Genomic DNA, 15,771 nt, shown 5'->3' on the forward strand with positions numbered 1-15,771 from the left:
AGGTTTCCTTAACATTGAGTCTGCCTATTTCTTTCCTTTTTAGCAAAGCAGCAGCAGAGTCTCACCAAAAGTGTTTTCAGGCAGAAGAGAGGAAGAGAGGAAGGGCTCCAAGGAGGTGATAAAACCCTGTGTCCTCTTTGTATCAGCTGGCGGGTGGAGGCAGATGTGTCTGGATGGGATGGTAAGAAACCAGGAGGCAGAGGCCACACGTGCCTCACTAGAAGGAAGTCCCCTGTGCTAGAGAGTGGATGTTTTCTGATGCCTGGAGCATGCTCTTTGTGGAGAGGGGCAGGGAGCAGGGTGGGGGAAGTCCTGAGGGTTTGGCAGCAGGTTTGCCAGCTCTTGACTTCATCCACAGCGGGGCTGGGCCCTGTGGGATTGCTGGCTTCTCATCTGTCCTTGCAGGTGGAGCTATCTTGTGGGTGGGTGGCAGGGTGCAAACTGCTCCAGAGGGTTTGTGAAGCAGAGGGTTGAAACAGAACTGGGGGCTCTGCATGCCAAACTGCTCCAGGCTGGCTTTCCATCAGGAGACATGGATATAGCGAGAGCTGGTGAGTTACTTTGATTATTCTTGGGAGATGCTCAGAAAGATACTGCCCCCGAGCACTTCACAGGCTGTTTGGCAGAGAGGAGAGTGCAAAGGCACTCAAGCCTGTGACTTGAACATGCTGCAGTGTCCCCAGACCGTAATGTACAGTAGGTCTGTGAGTACCTGAGTAGTCCTGCACATCACAGTGATGCTGGCTACCTTGGGCTAGCACCACAGTTTGCTTTTAGCTGCTGCTTCTGCCTAGTGAAGACTGGGGTGAAGTTAATAGGAAATGAAGAGGTCAGCCTGCACTGGAAGAGTCAGAGACTGTTGGAGCCACCAGCAGAGAGTGGTCCTTAAATAAAGAGGCAGAGGACAGTGCCCGAGCTTCTCTGCCTGCATCCACAGAAAACAAGTGGGAAATGATGCTGTCTTGGTCATCTGCTTCTGAGCTCATTATTAATGCCAAGCTTGGAAGTTAAAAAAAATCACCACCAACAACAAGATAACAATAAGAGCCTTGATCATCTAAAATAGAGATAGTTGAAGTGCTTGTGTAAGATGTCTTAAATGCCCTTTGGAAGCCTGGCCTGGCTGAGAACCAGGAAGTATTTATTTCCAAAAGGGCTGAGATCAGTTTTCTTTTAAGGAGGAAGAAACAGATATTATAAAACCGGAACCTTCTATGATACAAAACTGCTGCTGGCTTCATGGTTTTACTGAATTCATTTTATATGAACGGAACTTTAATTTGATTTGCCTCAGTTCTCCCCCACTTCCCCTGTGCAATGCCAGCCTGTTTGTGTCTGGGAGGCTGGCAACACGCATCTCAAGTTCCAGCCAAGGATGTATTAAAGTGCAGTTGCAATTTGCTGAAAACCAGGTTTTAAGATGGAAACAAATCATCAGAAGCACACAAATTAGCGCGTGTCTGACAACAGGTTGAGCTCTGTACAGACTTCTACAAAGTTGGTGACCACAGGATGAGAGTGATTAAATCCTGAAGCAGCAGCTGAATATTGGCTGTAGCAAGTCAGGTGGAATAAGTGTTGGGAAGGAGCAAATCTGGACAGGTTTCACAAGGGCTGCCCTCCTAGAATTGAGATAAAACCGTTACACTTCAGGGACTTTGTGTAAAATGCTGCAGTTCAAGATTCAGTGCCTTGGCTGCGCTTGGTCAAGATGCATGAGCACTTGATGCATGCATGAGCGCTTCCAGTGACGAGACAGCCATCATTTCTTGGGCAGTGGTGGGGCACCACCAATCCCATATAGTTTTCACCAGTGTAGAAGTGTTTTCTGTGGTTTCCTACCCTTGGCACTGGTTGTTTCTCACACTTCTAGGCTCAGATAGTGTGGGATCCCAGCCCTCCCATGCCCCTTGGTGGACAGCAGCTCACCTGGGTGGCTTTCCTGCAGCAATTGGTACCAAAGTGGTTAAACATTCTTCCTGTTGAGTGCCTGCTTCTTCCTGTGTGTGTGTAAGCAAGTGAGGCACAAAAGCAGCATAGATTGTTCTTCTGCACTCATGGTGATAAAAACTGCCTTGGAGACATTCGCTCTACTGTACATTTTTAGGAGTGCCAGCAGGAAGACTGCTCAGAGAGGAGGAAACCCAGCCAATGTGGTGCCAGCACTGCCCCTTCCTCGGGTTTAAAACATTTGCCATTGAATTGGTATGCCAGAAAAACAATGTCCTTCTGTAAGCCAGAAAGAAACTAGCCCTATGTGTTTCCAATGCACCTTCTTCACCATCAAGTCTGAAAGAAAGCTTCTAGTGCTCCCAAATCTCCCAGTTGCCAGAACACCACAGATACTGGTGAGAAGGGACTTGCAAGAGCACATCTCCATGATGTGCTTCCCTTGCACTGCTGTTTTCCAAAGATGCAGAAAATAAAGGTGTGGGAACACTGAGCTCAGCAGTGCTGTGGGGCCAGCAGGAGTTGCAGGCACTGTCCTTCTTCCAGCCAACTTCTGGTTTGAATAAGTGCTGTCCTTTTGGTCCTTGCACCACACTGTCCCTACTTTGAGAATGAGCTTTCATCTGAAAGGATGATGGCTGGGCCTGTGAGGAGTGATGTGTGGTGTGGTGTTAGGACTGCCCACCCTCTGTTGACATTGAAATGCCTAACCTCAGGTCAGTTTTGATGAGAAATAACATCTCTTCTTATCTCAGTTAGTTGAAAAGTTGGCTTCTCTCAGGTTTGCCTGTGCTTTTTGGTCCTAGCAGTAACACCGTTCCCTACCCCAAAGCAGGACTAAGCGTCCAGCCTGTGACCAAGGGCACAACTTCTGCCACTGCAAGAAAACAGTGCTGATATGGTGACCCTTGTTTGCATAACTGCTGCTTGCAGTTCCTGCCTGACATTTCAAGAGCGATTGTAAGAGCAGGGGATATGATGATGGGGCGCTGGGCAAAGTAGATTAATCTTATCCTTGTTGGCAGGGCACTAGGATGTGCAATGGGCTGTCCTCTCTCTTTTTGGAAGTCCCACTTGATTCACACCGGGATCCACAAACAAGAAGCCCGACAGAGTTTCACCACGATTTGGGCATTCCTGGGACTGTCTGTGGCAATAGCAGATCTGGACAAAGGTGAAGCATTTGGCTTTTTGGGGTAGGACGTCCGTCGCATCGCTGGGATGGGACCTGACTGGTGTTAGCATCAGGAGGAGAAAGCAGGTAGGTCTGGGCAGGGGAGAACAGCAGTGACTCTTCTGCAGCCCCTCTAAGCACTCCCAGCCTTGTGGCTGCTGCTGCTGCTGCATCTCAGAGTGCTTGAGAGCTGGCAATGATAGTGCTAACCCCAAAGACTCAGCTTTCAACTGTCAGAAGCATCAGAAGCATGAGATTTGCAGCACATCCTTCTAAGAGTTTCTTTTGAAACAGAAAATGTTGGAGGGGTGGAGAAGGGTAATTCTTTGCATTTTACATCCTGAGCTTCTTTTACTTTATCTGCTGCTGCTGTTGCAATGGTAGGAAGCGCTGTGTTGGTTTTTTTTGTTTGTTTGTTTTTTAATTGGTTGGTTGGTTTTAATGTGAAAACAGATATTTGAGGGGTTGGTAAGCAGAAACTTGGCCACTGGAACTGACAGCCTTGGGCTATGCCTGTCTGCAGCCATCAGATGCCTTGGTTTGACATCTGGTTGCTTCAGAGACGGATAGCAGAGCAGAGCACTTTAATCCTTAACCTAAGCTTAAAAAAAAAAAAAAAAGAAAGAAAAAGAAAGAAAGAAATTAGAATGGAGAAAAATAAACAAAGTAGGCCATGACAACACAGTGTGAGCATCTGAGATCCGCTCCTAATTAACAGCAGTTCCCATCCCAGAAATCATACCGTTCAGCAGAAGTTAATCATCTTTGCTCATACATACAGTGCTCTTCAAGAGGGAATGAGTCACCCTCATTGAAATGTCTAATGTTATGAAATCCAGTGTGACTGATGTAATAGACCCAGCTAAGCTCTCCAAATTGGCTGGGAGCACCAACAGAAATGCTCAGCCTGTGTGTAAGTTGACTCCATTGAATTTTTTGTGTTTGCACCCTGGCAGAGTTTAGCCTTTAGAAATTAAAACAAACTCACAGGGAACGGCCAAAGAAGGAGTTGGGTGAACCTGTGACGAGGGACTGGTGGCAGAGGGACAAGTAGAGGCCAAGAGCACTGGTACCACCAAGCCTAGCGATCCTCCTGGCCTGGAGCTGTCCCCACCTTTGGGGCAGAATGGCCGCACTCGAATCCCAGCATTCTACATATCTAAGCATTCACAAGCCCGGGTATTTATGCTCCATTCTGTGGTTCAAAGAGGAATGTTGGCTGAATTCGGAGTTAAGAACCTGTCTTCATATCATCTGTTCCTTCTTAAATTAAGTACTGTTACCTGCAAACGTTTCCTTCAAGCACTGGGTGCCATTTGCTTGGCGTCCTTTGTTTAAATGTCACTGTATGAATTGCTGAAAGTAATTTAAATATGTAAAATCACGCGCCACAAATCTGATTTTATTTTGAAATGCCAAGCCACACTTGTAGCTGATGCAACCAATAACAGCTCCGCCCAGCACCCTGAGATCCTGTCCCAGTTCTGTAATGTTTTGCATTTCCAATACCTTTCACTCCACAAATCTGGGCGCTGAGATTTCTTTTTCAGTGCACGACCACTTCGCCAATAGCTTTCACTTGACCTGAATATTCATGGTTCCCAAGGAAATAATGTTCCCCTTGGGAAATGCCACCTTCACCCAAGATGTCCTTTCCTGACTTTCACAAGAAAAGCTTGGCTCTGCAGAAGTCGTACTTTCTCCAGCTCCTGGCAGTAGCCTACTCTGATGAGCTGTGCTCCCACCAGGGCTCATCCCTGCTGCCGCCTGGCTTGTGGGGCTTTATGCTCATGCCTCCGAACGCCATCTCCCACAGGTCTCCTAACATAAGGTCCAAACTGCCTTCTAATCATGCAGCCTGCAACTCCCCAGAACGTTTATTTTGCCACGTGCCCTCCCTGCTTCTTTCCATCCAGGGTTGAGTCTTGTTTCTGCTCCCCAGGACATGCTTAGGAGTTGCCTGGTCACTTCTCTCTCTGCCTGCTCTTGCCTTCCTGTTCTGACCAGGAGTGAAGACGGTGACACAGACACAACACATCTGTGCAGTAATAGCAGGATCTGTGTGCAGGATCTTGTTCTCCTTGGGTTTTGTGTCCCCAGGATGTGTGTCTCCCTTCTTGCAGCAGAGGTCAGCACGGTGTGTGGGTAAGGAGGAGGAGGGAACCCGCATCTCCTCTGGGATAGAAGGTTTGCTGTGCTGTCCCAGCTTGTCATCTGCTCTGCAAGACCAGATAAGCCCCCTTTCAAAACTCTTGCCCCTTTTTATGATATTTGTGGTCATTAAACCAAGGCAAGGAGAAAATGCTGGTCCACTGTGTAACTCTCAGATAGGAAATGTATGTTTCAAAGCCCATTCCTTTCTTTCAAGCCCATCTCTCGGTCTAATAAATGATGTGAGCTCTCTTACACCCTCTGCATGTCCTTGGGCCATCCCAGCGATACCAACTGCATGTGGAAACAGTTCTATGGGGAAAAAAGCCAGCTTAGTTGTGCCCATGCAGATGTGTGTGAGAGCAGCCCTTTTATAGCTGTGTGCATTGGAGAAGAGTGTGAAAGCGGGGGACAGCTACCACAGGACAGTTGAGTGCAGCATCCTGAGAAAAGGGTAAGGCAAAACCAACCCCGGATCAAAGCATCACAATTCTGGACTTCAGGAAAGCAACCTTTGGCCTCTTCAAGGATGTGTTTGGAAGAATCTGACGAGATATGGCCCTGGAAATAAGAAGAGGTCTGAGAGATGTAGTATATATTGGAGGGTGTATAGCAGAAGAAGGTAATGACAGTGCCTTCTAACAGGATACAGGCACTATGAAGCGAGTAATGAAGGAGAATTGGCTTTCCAATTACTAGAGACAGCTCAAGAAAAGTGCAATCCCTACCCAGAGGGATGTTGCTCACTTATCTGGTAATGCTTAAATGAGGGTGAGGAGGGGTGGATCCTGGCTCCACCCTTCCAGTCACTCAGGTACATTGCTTGCACCTCAGCTCCCCTTCTTAGCCACCCCTTCGTGCCTGGTGTTCGCCTGGCAATTAGGCTGCAGTGGGTCACCTCCTCCATGCTCAAGAATGATCTGTCCCTGTGTGCAGGGCATCGGGCACAGGTGGAAGATCTGTATGAGTGGACAAGGAACACTTAACGACATTCAAACATAAAAACAGCATCCGGGAGGTGAAAGCAGGGAGAGCTGACATGAAAGAAATGTAGGGAGATGTGGGGATGGAGATGGGAAAGTCACAGTTCATCTGGAATTGAATGTGGTGATAAACCTGATGGGAAAGAAGTCTTCTTTGCTTCAGTCCTTACTGGCAAGACCAGCTTTTGGGAATCCTAAGAGCAGAGAAGAAGTCTACAGCAAGGAAGAGTGACCTTTTAGTGGGGAAGGATTAGGTCAGGGAACATCTAAATAAATTGGACATACGCATGGCCACCGGCCCTGATGGGGTTCATCTATGGGAGCGGATGGGATGGGAGCACACTGTCACTGCAAAGCCATTCTTGATTATCTAAGAAAGGGCACGTGATTGGAGAGGGAAGGGGATTTCCTGAAAACTGGAAGAAAGCAAATGTTACTCGGAAAGGAAGATCCAGGGAACCACAGCAGGGTTGGCCTCACCTTGATGATTGAGATGGTGGAGCAAATAATCTTTGAAGCTGTTTTCAGCTATTTTTAAGGGCAAGAAAATGATTGGGAGTAGTCAGGCTGGATTCACAAATAGGAAGTTAGGCCTGACCAACCTGACAGCCTTCTGTAAGGCAACAACCAGCTTGGCAGGCAATGACTTTAGCCAGGCTTTTGATGCTGTCTCCCGTAACATCCTCACAGACATGCTGATGGAGTGCATGGTGAGGTGAACCAAACAGGCTGAATGGCTGTACTTAGGGGGTTGTGGCTAGCAGCACAACGTCCTGATAGAGGCTAGTGGTGTGCTCTAGACGTTGATTCTGGGTCAAGACTGTTGAAGATCTTTATTAACGACCTGGGTGACAGGAATTGCACCAGATGGTACAAAACTGGGACAGCTGATCCTCCAGGTGGTTGTGCTGCCATTCAGATGACCTTGACAGGATGAAGAATGAACAGAGAGGAACTTCATGAAGTCCAACAAAGGGAAATTCAATGTCCTGCTTTTGGGAGGAACACCCTGTGCACCACTACATGGCCTGGGGGACCTTGTGGTCAACAAGTTGACCATGAGCCAACAATGCATTTGCATGGAGTTAGGAAGAGCATTGCCAGCAGGTTAAGGGAGAAAAAGGAAAAAAGTTTTGATTCCTCCTTTGTTACTGAGCACTAATATGGCTGCACCATCTCAGCATCAAGAGGAAATCCTTGCCATATGGTGATGAAAACAGTGCTGTTGCACTGGTTCAGATGTGAGGGCTGCATGGACAGGAGGGGGCAGATGCAGGTTTAGGACCTGGTAAGGAAATGGTGATGAATGTGCCAAACCAGAGCAAATTGCCATTGGTGATGCTGGTGGAAGCTGGACTTGCACCTTATGAGTGTCACAGCTATTTCTTGCCAATGCTTAGGTCAAGCTGTGTGATATTGCTGAGTATCCTTCTTCTAAGGCTAGGAAAAGGGGAAGGGTCCTGCTCAGGACTGGGCCAGTGGCTTCTGAGACCTGGCCTGATTTCTTCTGTGCTGATCATGTTCTTGCAGGTCATATATGTGCATCCAAGAGCTGTGAGTGTGCTCACGAGGGTCCAACAGGCTGGACTAGTGACCAGAAGGGACAGCTGTTTTTTCTCACAGAATATTGCCTTTTGGATAAGTGCACTGAGGAAGGGAGAAGGATGGAAGTTCTCCCAAGAGACATTTTGCATTCAAACTATTATTATTTTTGTTTCCCTAAACTAATTTTATGGACTAAAAAAGAGCTGGATTCCCTGACCACCAGCATTAATGACATAGGGAGGAAAACAGAGAACTCATTTTCCAATGCTCTGAAAGGGGATCCAGCCCCTTGCTCATGAAAAACTTCTTGAAAATGGCTTCTTAGGTTTTGCTCAGTCTTGTTTATTCACAGCGAGGAGAAACAAACTCAGGAAATAAAGCATCTTCAGGGATCTCTTGCAAAGCTTTGCAAGGAGAAGACAGGCAGTGAGCCCTCAGTGAGGACAGGAGGCCGTGTCTGACCAACAGTAGGCACCAAAAACCATCCAAACCAGAACTACTATTTCACTGGAATGAAAGGCTGTGAAACACAGTTGACTAACACCACACACATAGAAAAGGGGCAGAACCATGCAGGCTTCTTCCACAGTATCTGTGCATCAAACAAGGATTTAATTGGAGAAGTGTAGGGTTTCATCCATAGGCAGAGGTGTGGTGCACCAGCACATTCCTGGGTGCAATTCCAATCTTCTTACAGTGTACATCCCCAATAGCTCTGCCAAAGCCACCAGGGCTGTTTTGGCTGCAACCCATCCAGGAGCACTCTGAGGAGCTGCGGCTGCCCAGCTGTGCCAGGAAAGAGGTCCTGCCTCAGTATTTGATCACTTTGCTTGAAATCAGACCCAGCAAGGCAGTGAGAAGGCAGCAGATCCCAAGTGCTGCTCAGCCAGTCTGGCCAAGTCAGGGTTTTCCCATACATCTGCTCCCCTTGCTCCAAACCTGCATCCCAGCAGCAGCCTGGGAGGGATGAGCAATCAAATCTCACCCCATCAGCAAGGGTGGGGAAAAGTTGGGGAAGCAAAGCTGGGAGCCCAGGCTCATTTACAGAAGTGCCTGGGCTCATTTACAGAAGTGCCTGGTGAGTGATGAAGCCACTTTCACAATTGTTTCCAGTGAAAAACCTGCACCAGGAAGCTTGCCTCTTAGCCTCCTTGAAAATAAATATTTCTCTGCAGGAAATTGCTTCTCAAAAACAGCCTGGATGCCTGGGAGAACCTGCCAAGGAACTGACGTGTGTGGAGGGTGGGTGGTCACGTATGCCTAGCCTGCAGAGCTGGGAGGTGCTGGGGGTGCAAATGGGAGAGAGGGGAGGCACTCAGGGAGCACCACGGGGTCTTTTGGTTGTTCCTCTCTGCCTGCCTGCTAACTAAAAGCAGCCTTCTCCTATCACACAAAATGAGGAATGATTAGAAATGAGGCACAAAGATGTATATTAAATTATATGCTGTGTATTTTGTACCCATCTGGTTGAATTTGAGGCTGCCCTACTGGCTGGAGGACTATTTCATCTTTCCTCCTTCCTCTGCTGGGTTTTATAGCAAGTCTTGGGGACATCCCAAGCTGTCATTTAGCCAGTTGTCCCCAAAAGCAGTGTGAAAAAAAGCTGGGCTAATTTCTCCTGGATAAATCAGATTTTGGCTCTGCAGACTGGATTTTTTTTGTTATTTTATTTTTTGCACCCAGGCAGAAGCAAACCCTTTTCTGCAAATATGTGGAAGTTTCCTCAAACTGAAGCTGAAGCCAAACTCTTCCTGGGCGCCCAGAGAAAGGACAAGAAGCAATGAGAAAAAATTGAAGCTTGAAACATGACAATTAAGCATAAGAAAACACTTCTTCTCTTTTAGGGTAGTCCAACATCATCAGGCTGCCCAGAGAGGGTGTGGAGCCTCCATGCTCAGAGACATTGGTGTACTCAACTGGGATGAAGTCCTGCTGTAGAGAGGGACCTCCAGCCTCAGTCTGTATCTGCTAAGAGTTGCTTGTAGAAAACAGAAAAACCAAGTTCTTGGAGCCTTGTTTGTTGCTGTGGAAGCATTTAAAGGGAAAATAACATCCGCTTCTCCCGTAGGCTGCAGCACTCTGTACAGCTTTGCTTTCCCATGGCAGTCGCCAAGCTTCTAGTTGTACCTGGGGGGACGTACATGGTGGGCAAGGCAAGAACCAGCCCAAGGAGAAGGCTCCTACTCAGCCTCCTTTGGAAGGCCAAAATCTGGGCACAGATTTTCATTGGAGCTCTTGAGGAGTCTTCTTAACCTTGAAGATGCTTTCCAGGTCTGATGAGGGGCAAAGATGACGACAGAAAGTCAGGTGGACGACAGGGATGGAGATCCACGGGAATCAAATGTAATGTGCAAGGAGGAACACCAGTAGAGACTGCACAGTGTGAAGGCACCGGGAGGCTGCACGTGCTTTGCCTGCACCTCCTTTTAAACAGGAGGGGTTGGGTGCCTTCCTTCTGCTTGCTTTGCAGTGGGGCTGTGTGAGGAACAGGGAAATCTCTTCCTACTTCCAAGAGAGATGCCTTCAAATACACAGGTGCAGCTGCACAGGGATGGCTTTGCTGCAGGAAGCAGAGCACAGCATGTCCTCCCGCTTAGTGCTTGTGGGCGCCGTGCTTTAGCAGGCCAAAGTCACTTGACATTGCTCCAGTGGGTGTCTGAAGCTAATGAATCCAGATTAGGCAGTGCGGAGGCTGGGGAGCTCGATTTCTGCTGAATATGCATAAAGACAAATATGAATTCTAAAATTGTGAGGAAGTATTTCTACCCTGGCTCAGCGCTAATGTTGATAAAAAGAGTCACAAATTAGTACAGGAATAGGAAGAAAAATTGGGCTTTGTCTTTTTTGTTTGTTTGTTTGTTTTTTAACTGCTAAAACCGGGCATCTGTTTTTTACTAGGAGTTAATTTCTTACATGCAATAGTGAAGCATGGAGTAAACTATCAACATGTGCCCTTCCCTGGCAGAATAACTCCCACCTCAATTAAGAAAATAGGAAGAGGAACTGAAGTTAAATTTAAAAAAAAAATAAAAAAAAATCCTTTGTATTGAAGAAAAATGAAGGTGATTAAATCAGGAATTTGGCACTGCAGGGAGAATGCCAGCATCAGATTAACCCTTCTGTCTGGTTTTCCAGCACCTGAGTGCCTGCAGAGGTAATGAGGATTCAACTAGCTCTACTCTACAGATGGGAGAACTGCAGTACAGAAAGCAGCAATTTCACTGAGCGTTACAGAGCAAAGCAGAAGTCACCCTGCTGATTCAGATGGCTTGTGAGCCAATTCCCAGCTGAAATACAGCCCACACAGTGCTGCTTGGAGCAGCTCATGGTTGAAGTGCCAAGGAGGAGCATCCTCTCTGGGTACTGATGGATGCACGACCACAGGCAGGTGAGGGCACTTGCTGAAAGGAGCCTAGTGGCTTTATGAATTGATATCTGGGCAGTGAATAATAGCTGGTACATGATATTAGATGTTGAAAGCAGCTGACTGAGCAGTGAGAAGATGAGCCCTTGGGAGATTTAGCAGCTACAGCCCAGAGCTGCTGGGGCAGAGCTGACTTAATGTATGAGACCAGAAGGAAAATCCTTTCACAGTGCAATGCTGTTGAAAAAGTGCATACAAAAAGTGCATACTAAAGAAAACAAAAAGAAAGATGTGTTTTTTGTTTTTCAGAGATTCATTTTTAAGAATAAAATGTTACTTAACTGTCTAGCTTCTGACTGCAAGTACTTTTACTTTAGTCTTCAGATGCTTGGAAACCCTATCCCACACCTAAGCTGCATACCATCATAGACTCATAGATTCACTGATGTTGGAAAGGCCAGTATAATCATCTGGTCCAACTGCCAACCTATCTCTACCGTGCCCGCTCATGTCCCTCAGTGCCGTATCTACATCCATCTTGAACACCTTCAGGGATGGCGACTTCACCACTTCTCTGGGCAGACTGCTCCAATATCTCACCATCCTTTGATAAGAAATTCTTCCTAATGTCCAAACGGAATCTCCTCTGGCATAACTTGAGGCCATTCCCTCTCATCCTATTGATGATTACATAGGAGAAGAGGCTGAACCCCACCTTACCACAAACCTCCCTTCAGGGAGCTTTAGGCAGCAATGAGGTCTCCGTTGAGCCTCCTCAGCCGCTCCTCATAAGGCCTGTGCCAGAGCCCTCATCAGCTTCTTTGCCCTTCTCTGAACCCGCTCCAGAGCCTCAGTGTCTCTCTTGTAGTGAGGGACCCAAACCTGAACACAGCACTCGAGATGTGGCCCCACCAGAGCTGAGTACAGAGGGTGATACCTCCCTGCTCCTGCTGGCTGCACTGTTTATGATACAAGCCAGGCTGCCATTGGCCTTCTCAGCCCCGGAAGGCCTCTCTAATTTTCCCTCTGGATGACGTCTTTGTGTTTCTCACAACTTGCCTAAGCCTTCTTCCAAAGGTCACAAACTCTCTTTTTCCTGGAGTCTCAGTAAAAGTTCCCTGTTCATCCACACTACTCATCTTCCCTACCAGCTCATCTTATGGCACAGGGGCACAGCCTGCTGCTATGCCTCTAAGACTTCCTTTTTGAGAGGTGTCCAGCCTTCCTGGACCCCTTTGCCCTTCAGGACTGAACACCAAGGGACCCTCCCTGCCAGGGTCCTGAACAATTCAAAGTCTGCCCTCCAGAAGCCCAAGGCAGCATTTTTTTTGCTGACCCCTCTCCTGACCTCACCAAGAATTGGGAACTCTACCATTTTGTGGTCACTTTGCCCAAGAAAGCTTCCAACCTCCACATCTCTCAGCAGTCCTTCTCTGTTCCTCCGCTCTAGCAGAGCACCTCCCCTGGTGGGCTCTCTTACCAGCTGCCTCAGAAAGTTATCTGCCACACACTCTAGAAACCTCCTAGATTACTTCCTCTCTGCTGCATTGTATTTCCAGCAAACATCAGGTAAGCTGAAGTCCCCCATGACTACAAGCTGGCCATCACATGATATCTGTCAACTGATTCTGGAAGGCTTCATTTATCTCTCCATCCTGGAAGACAGATGATATAAACTTCCCATCATGGTTGGGAAGTTTGTAACAGACTCCCAGCAGAATGTAAGACTTGCTGGCCTTTCCCTTCATCCTTACCCTAAGGACTCAACATTACCATTCCCAGCACTGAGCTCTACAACACAGAAACACTCCCTAACATAGAGAGCCACGCCACTGCCCCTCCTTCCTTGCCTATCCATTCTAAAGAGCTTACAGCCCTCCATTGCAGCAATGCAGTCATGAGAGCAGTCCTACCATGTTTCACTGATAGCATTTAACTCACAGTTTTCTTGGCACACAGTGGCTTCCAGCTCTTTCTGCTTGTTGCCCATACTGAATGCATTGGTGTAGATGCAATTCAGCTGGGCTGTCGGTCTCACACCATCCCTGACATTCTTGCCCCAGGCTCAATTTTAAAGTCCCTCTTGATAGCCTGCCGTCTTCTCCCCATGACCTCATTGCTGCAAGCCCAAACTAGCAGAAGTGGGCAGTAATTAGACGGCCACACCAGACCAGGGAGCTTCTGTGTGATGTTCCTGACCCAGGCCCCAGAGAGGCAGCAGACTGCCCTGTGGGTAGGAACTTGTCAGTACATCGAGCCCTCAGTTTCCCTTAGAAGGACTCAGCTATGACAATCACGTTTCCTTTGTTCCTGACAGAGACAGTCTTGAGGCATGGGAGGGGCTGACTCGCCCTAGACAGCCTTCTGCATGGACTTTCTTCAGCATCCTCACTTACCTGTCCTTCAAGTCCCAGAACCTCATATTTATTGTGCAAGGGCAGGGAAGGTGAGGTAGGCTGGGAGGGGTTCACCCAAAGCAGGAACCTGCCTCCACTCCTCCCTGCAGCTAGAGCCTTCAGACCCCTCACAGTGCTTTGGGTACTGGACTCTGCATTACTCGATTTAGGTTCCCTTTGTCGTCTTTCCCTGCAGGCATCTTCTGCAGAACCTTCTTCCCTTTCCTCTGACTTTGGCTACTCCCTTGGCACACATTGTGGCTGTCTTACCACTGGAAGCAGTGCCCGTTGCAGGGCTACATCAAGCCTGGAAAGAGTCTTAGTTAGGCATTTAACAATGCTGTTACCCCCTGTTTTGTCCTAACTCTTGGTGATGGTCTGTGTTTCTAAAATGTGACACAAAGACCCAGGTGGAAAGGAGCATGAGGGGCCTGAGCTAGTGGTCGCATCAGCATCACAGGAGAGCGGAGCAAAGGTGGCCTGAACCCAGGATGTAAGTGTGGGCATCAAGTAGAAAGGCTGCTGGAGGAGAGAGTCCTACAGCAGGACAATAACCAGGAAGATGCACACATCTGCATATTGGAAAACCCTGTCCAATTTTGATGGTACAACATGAAGAAGGAAGCAACCTGCTTTTATCACAGTGTATTCTTGTTCTCAAACACTTGGGACTCTTTGGAGCTGATCTGAATGCTGCTCATTTCTGGATGTGTGCTGAGCTTTGATCTCAGCAAAGCCGTGTGTGTGAATACCAGATAACATCACCAAAACACCAGAGCCTGCACCGCCATGCCGGAGCATCCTTATCCCAGACAGGTGCTTCTGATCCACCTCGTTTGTTTTTTGTCTGCGGAAAAGGAAACCAGACGTGGCATGCACTGTGCAGGAGATTGAAAGTGATGCCCACGGTTCTCTGCAGAGCAGAGGGCTCTTCCTCTGCATTAGTCCCCAGGCAGCAGGTGGCTGCGGGGAGGACGCAGGCGAGGGAAGGGACCTGTCTCGGCAGGATCGCCACTTTCCACTCTCTTCTTGGCCGCCCTGCATTTTGGAGCAGCTGACTCAAGAGGGCAGCAAGCCGACGGGCTGCCACCGGCTCCAGCGGCCAGCCCTGCCCCGCGGGACCCACCGACGGCCTCCACGTCCGGGAGGGCTGCGCGTCGGAGGAATTCGCCGAGATGACGAAAGCGGGAGGAGCCGGGGGTTCTGTGCTGCCCTCTCCCCACGCCCCTGGGCTCCTAGCTGAGGAGGCAAGGGTTCTTTAATGCTGCCGGGTGAAATCTGGTCTCACCTCCGCAGATGACACCAGCCTGGAGCCTGTCCCGTCCTGAAACTTACGTGGTTGTGTTTGACCACGAAACGGAGGTGAGATCTCTCCCTCCTGCTGTCACCGTGGTTACAGCTGCCTTCCTCGCGCCTCCAGAGGGGAGCCGAGCAAGTTTCTGGGCACTGAGAACACGAAGGACGTGCAGCACAAAAGGGCTTCAGACCCTGATGAGCCTTCCTTGCACAGCACTTTGCTGTTCTTCATACGGATTGAAGGCGCTTTGTGAAACAAACGGAAAGGTCAGCTATTTTCACCACGGCTTGCATAAGAATCTCAACATCCTTTGCTGTAAGAGCTGCGCTGGTAACTTCCTACTGCAGCACTGAATCACAACGGCTTCCCACGGCAACCAGCAGTAAAAATAAACCGAGCAAGGGGAAGTGGCTGGCTTCAGCCGTTCTGCTGTCTGGGGCACACGCTTGAGTCACGGAACAGCAACGCCAAAGACATTTATTTTGCCGATAGCGATGAAATCCGCAAACGGCTCCGAGCGCGGCCCGCCGAACCCACGCAGCCCTTGCAGCGGGACGCTCAGCCCGCTTGAAAATAACCACGCGCTCGAACGCCGCGTCGACTCTTCGTTTCCAGCAGGGGCTGGGCTTAAAAATTAGCCTAAAAGGAGACGGGCGCCACGAGCACCGCCCGCTTCGAGGCCCCTTCCCCAAATGGGCGCGGAGCTCCGCCAGCACCGCTTTTGTTACCGAGCGCCGCTCCGGCTCCGCAGCGCTCGGCGAGACCCCGCACCCCTTCCCGCGCTTTGCCCCCGCCCCCTCCCGCCGCACCTCATTGGTGCAGAGCGCTGGGGGCGTGGCCTCGGCAGGGCGAGGCGCGCCGGCCCCGCCCCCTCGCCCGCCCCCCGCGGCATGACACGCAGGGCCGGCGGC

At 49.1% G+C, this 15,771-nt stretch overlaps 1 long non-coding RNA gene across 1 annotated transcript; it reads left to right on the forward strand.

Annotated features, from left to right (window-relative positions):
* Window positions 1-312: 312 nt before the first annotated feature.
* On the forward strand, window positions 313-15,591 carry LOC128078786 (uncharacterized). Its single transcript, XR_008205798.1, has 3 exons — window positions 313-551; window positions 2,976-3,211; window positions 9,487-15,591. It is a non-coding gene; the product is annotated as an uncharacterized LOC128078786 (long non-coding RNA).
* The last annotated feature ends 180 nt before the right edge of the window (window positions 15,592-15,771 follow it).

The sequence above is a fragment of the Tympanuchus pallidicinctus genome, unplaced genomic scaffold (assembly GCF_026119805.1).
Source record: "Tympanuchus pallidicinctus isolate F22 unplaced genomic scaffold, pur_lepc_1.0 scaffold17, whole genome shotgun sequence".
Classification (NCBI taxonomy): Eukaryota; Metazoa; Chordata; class Aves; order Galliformes; family Phasianidae; genus Tympanuchus; species Tympanuchus pallidicinctus.